Genomic DNA, 5,292 nt, shown 5'->3' on the forward strand with positions numbered 1-5,292 from the left:
CATTTATACAAGCAGAGAGAGAGAGAGAGAAAGAGGAGTGGGGGGTGCGGTGGTGCAACATTAGGTGGTTAGGCACTGAATCCACACATCGGCAGCGTCCTTGAGGGCTGCAGGGAGGCGGACACGCCACAACACGACATCCTCTCTGCAAAGCTGCAGTAGCCGGGGAAGCGAGGGTGGCATGCTCTGGAAGACCACCGCGTTGCGGTGCTTTCAAAGTTGCCAGCAGCAAAGAAGCAAGAAAGCCGGCCCCATCTGAGGAGGGACCAAGCCCGGAGGCGACATAAGGTGGAGCAGCTTGACGGTGGAGACTGCCGGCGTCACCCAGACCGAGGCCCAGAACTGCTGGGCAAAGGGGCAAGCGAAGATGAGGTGGTCGGCCGTCTCTAGCGGAGCCGAGCAGATAGGGCAGCCTGCCCCGGCCACCTCAACAATGTGCTTACGCAGAAGCACATCTCTCGTGTGTATCCGAGCCTGGACCAAGAGCCAGGCGAAGAAGTGGACCCTGCTGGGGGCGTAGCTCGTCCAGATGAAGTTGGCGAAAGGCGCTCCCACGCCGACAAAGTGGCATAGCTGGTATACCCCGGTCGAGGAGAGAGCAGCGCCTTTGGCACAGCCAGGACGGAGAGCTCGAGTGTCGGCCTCCTCGGGCAGAATCAGCGCCTGGATGATGGGGAGGAGGACCCCCCGCTCCCGCGCCCCAGTGTGGTTGAGTCGCGGTACAAGCCCCCCGTCAAGCCCGTGCTAGACGACGTGGGCAACCAAGACGTCTGGCAAGGTGACGTGGGAGAAGAGAGAGCTCATCTGGATGGAGAGAGCGCCGCCGGGGAGCCAAGAGTCGAGCCAGAACGCCGTCGTGCGCCCGTCTCCGACGGAGACTTTGGTGAGCGCCCTGTACAGAGGCATAAGCTTGGCGAGGGACGACCAATGTGGTCCGGGGAGCGACATGGCCGACGCCGTGTTTAGGATAGAGCGGCCCAATTCGCCCCAAACCCAGCGCGCCCATGGGGAGTCCTGGCGAGAGTGAAGGCGGTGGAGGAGCTTCAGAAGGAGGCACTGGTTCCGGATCGGAAGGGCGCACGCCCCTAGGCCCCCCTCCACCTTTGTCCGGGTGACGCGATCCCAAGTGACAAGGCACTGCGCACCCGACACTTTATCCGCACCGGCCCAGAGGAAAGACCGCCGCAAGGCGTCGATCGCCCGAAGGACAGACGGAGGCACCTCCATCGTTGCCATGGCGTATGTGGGAAGCGCGTCCAGCACGGCGTTGAGCAGGACAAGGCGCCCCCCGAAGGACAGGAGCTGAGCACGCCACCCGAAGAGGTAGCGCTCAGCCTTGGCGATAAGCGGGAGGAAGTCGTCCATGGTGAGCTTTCGGTTTAAGAGGGGAAGCCCGAGGTAGATTTGTGGAAAAGATTGTTGGATTTAGCCCCACATCAATTGTGGGAGAGACATATAACACGACTTATAAGGACAAGGATATATGTTGGCAAGCGTAGATCGAGCGCTCGATCCGGTCGAGCGGGGCGGCAGCCGTACGCGCGGATGCGTGTGACGTTGACAAGTCGAGGCCAAGGCTGCCTAGTGGGCTGGGCCAGCGGCGCTGCAGCTCTGGGCGGTGATGCAAGCCTGCAGGGCGAGGCCCAAGCGATGGGCGGTTTGGTGACTTGTGGTGTTCACGCGTGCGCGTGCGTTGAGCGCAAGGGAGCTAGTGCTGTGGAGCCGAAGGAATCAAGGCAACGGTGAGATTTGTTACTCCTTCCGTTCGAAAATACTTGTTGAAAAAATAGATGCATTTAGACGTATTTTAGTTTTAAATACATCTATTTTTATTTATTTCTGCGACAAGTAATTTCGAACAGAGGAAGTACAAAGAAAACATGTATGACGTGGAAAGAGTCAACAGCGGAACGATTCGGCGGAGAGAAAATATCAAATGATACGCATCCATCAGGAACTAGCAAGAAGGATTTTGGGAAAGCAATTGCTAGCATTGGTAGCTGTGCCACTGGCCAAATGCACAGAAAGATGTGCGGGACGGACACGACATTTTCTTTGTATTCTTTCGGTCCAGAATACAGGCCAAACATGTACAAAGATGTGTATGCCAGGGAGCCAAATCACGTGTTGGATTGCTATTAGTACACAGAGGCATACAGGCTATGTTCTGCTATTGTACTTGGGCATCACGGGAATAAAGCTAGGGTATTTTTCACGGGTCAGCCGTATGAAGATCATGGCACCATCGGGTACTAAAACTTTAGGTTATGGCAGACAAAGTGAGAGATTTGTTGGTGCAATAAGTATACTTGAATGTGTTTTGGAAAGTCATGCTAGCTGAGATGGAATTATCATGTGATGATGAGGATTCGCGAAATTGATTTGGGACCCTAGAGCACGTTGTGCGGGATCATGCATACACAGGGCATTAAGCAATGCACAGAAAGATGTGCGGGACGGACACGACGCAGAGTGAAGCATGATTGCAGTCGGACATACACGGCTGGGTCGGATAGGACAATTTGATAGGTCGACGGGGTTGTCGATCAAAGCAGAAGACGGCGATGATTTCAACAATGACGACATAAGAGCGTGATGTTGATGGTGGCCAACTTCTGGGGCGTGGAAACACGTGGTGCGGGCATGAGGGCTTGTGCGGCTTCGACAAGACTATGACACATGGTTGATTGAAGGCAGTGTGCACATGGGCGCTTGAAGTCGATAGGGCGCAGGGTAGCATGCCCAGCTACATTGAGTCATGTTGAAGGTGAAGCTGGAGTCTGATGGACGACTTCACTCTGTGCTGATAGAGGAGCTACGGTGTAAAATATCAGAGAATCAAAGCCTATTTCAGCAAAAGCGAGAGACACGTGGTTCAGACTGGGACCTGTGGTCTGATGGAGACGTGATACTCGGCATTGGTCGGTGATGATCGATGGTTCACTGCAATGGGGGTTGAGGCAGTGGGGGCTAGCTACCAGGGAGACTCAACCAGGACAGCAGAGGCTCGACGCGGTGATAGCGGCGAGGCATCCAGTAAGCACGAGACGCAGCGACAGACCAAGGCACTAACGGGGAGACATGTGGTCAGACAATGTGTGCAGAGGTGTTGAAGCAGTGTTGACGAGTACCGGATTCAAGTTGGTGACTAGGTCTATCGGTGCCGGTTGATATACATGAGTTGATCATGAAGAATCTGAGAAAGTGGCGGAAAGTCCGAAATTGTCAAAAGCTGAGAGAGCACACGACCGTATATTCTGTGGTGTTCAGTGCATATGGCAAATTGCGGATGACAAGTACAGAAGGATACGGAGTGCTATAGCTATGGGACATGCCAGAGACTATCCGGAAGATGGGTGAGACAACTGCGAATTTGAGTCAGGGTGACACAGGGCGACGATGAAATTCCTTCAAGTTTCAGACAAGCGGTCAAGAAAGAGCGGTGACGTTTAGTTCAGGTAACTCTTACATGTGGCGTCCAATATGTAAGTTGTTCACTTTTATGCACACACTGGTCAGTGTGTGATGGCGTTGAATGGATTCTCTGGAAGTTGAGAGCACAAAGTACAATAATGAGGAACTTAATTTTGCTCGAGTGTTAACAATGAAGAAGACGAGAAGGGACTATAGTTGCAGGTGGAGTCACATGGAGTCTGAGAGTAACAGCGGTGCTCATGGTTTATCTCAATTCCAATGTACATGGAGGTTCACCGCATGAATGAATCCAAGGTGGTGGAGAATATTCACCAAGATAGAGTTTGTTAGAGTTGTGTCGAATATTATTGTACAAGGTAGGTTACAGTTTGACTTTGAATCATACGGTGTGTAAACAGGATATGGAGTCGTGTCCAATTTAGACACTTGTATTTTAGGCCTATCGTATAATAAGGGGGTAGACACACGATGTAACATATGCCAACATAATAGCACAGACACGCGGGGGAGCCAGCGGTGTGTGCCGGTGCCCGGGCGGCCGGTGTATGGTATTGTAGCGGTGTCATGTGGAGGAACGCCCATAGTCAGGCCCCAAGGATGTAGCCATGATGATGAACCTCGTTAACAAATCTCAGTATTGTGCCTCGTGTAATTGCTTGGTTCTCAGATGATCGACGGAGCGCCTTGGATTAATTTTAACAAAGAGGCAGGACTTTGTTCACGCCTTCCTCACGGTCGTTGTCTTCCCTCACCATGGCCTTCAGCGACGTCGGGCTTCAGAACTGCTTCTTCCCTCGCGCCGGCACCGACGCTCAGCAGCTTCTCAAGAACCTGCCGCTGGGAATGGGGTCTTGTCCACCATCTTCCCCACCAAAAGGAACTTTATCGGATGCAACGACCCAAATGGTGATGACCACAAGGACACCGCCACAGATCCCCACAAATCATCGTCGTCTTCCAAATGCGATTCATGTGGTGCTCCCAGTTTGCCTAGTTAAAATACAATTTGCACTAGCTATGCAAAACATGCGTGCATGCAAATGCATGTGTAGTTCTTAATGTCTTCACCACTATCAGTCTGGTACATTTATATTTGTTGTTGTTCTTTTACTATATTTTGATCATTTACTGGCCATCATGTTTCATAAACACTCCTCCGTTATTGTTTACAGTATAAGTGTGTGTTTTCTTAGATTCAACATCGATCGAAAGTTTGACCACTAAAATGTGGATTCCGTGCCACAAAAATCATACCGTTCAAGAATTCTTCTGACTACAAATCTATACATATCAATTCTGGGAGACTTAGAAGTTTATTCCACCGATTGCTGCAAAATTTTAAGCCTTGGTAAAGTGGTGCATCGGGTAACATTTGCTCCAGCTCCGCCCCCGATTGAAATACTATGGCTCTCTGCATGTTCTGCCTGATGTCGGTGCTAGAACCATCATGTCTGAAGCGTGGGTTAAAATTTTCTCAGTGCCTCCCCCTTTTCAAAAAATAATAATTTGACGGTGCCTTCCCTTTTCGAAAAATAATAATTTCTTGGCAATGTTCTCCTCTCCTCGTACCTGACCGATAACCCTATTACTACTTCGTACAACCCTCCTAAGCACACTAATAGAATGCCCGTGTGTTGCTATAGGCAAAATATAAAAAAATAAATCAAACAGATGACTAAGTGACATGAGTGAAGTCCTTCAAATATATATCATCTTTTATCTATTTATTTATTTATAATACATAAGAGAAACTATGAACCAGACGCCTTTTTTGTGGTAAAAGAAAATGGTTGTGTTCTTCGTCCTCTTCGTCTCGTCCCCACGACCCATTTTTCGACATTGGTCGCGGCTGGTGCC

The 5,292-nt window shown here is 50.7% G+C and overlaps 1 pseudogene; it reads right to left on the bottom strand.

The window, feature by feature from the left end:
* Window positions 1-60: 60 nt before the first annotated feature.
* On the bottom strand, window positions 61-1,227 carry LOC123067305 (uncharacterized; annotated as a pseudogene).
* Between the last annotated feature and the right edge of the window lie 4,065 nt (window positions 1,228-5,292).

The sequence above is a fragment of the Triticum aestivum genome, chromosome 3B (assembly GCF_018294505.1).
Source record: "Triticum aestivum cultivar Chinese Spring chromosome 3B, IWGSC CS RefSeq v2.1, whole genome shotgun sequence".
NCBI classification, from domain to species: Eukaryota; Viridiplantae; Streptophyta; class Magnoliopsida; order Poales; family Poaceae; genus Triticum; species Triticum aestivum.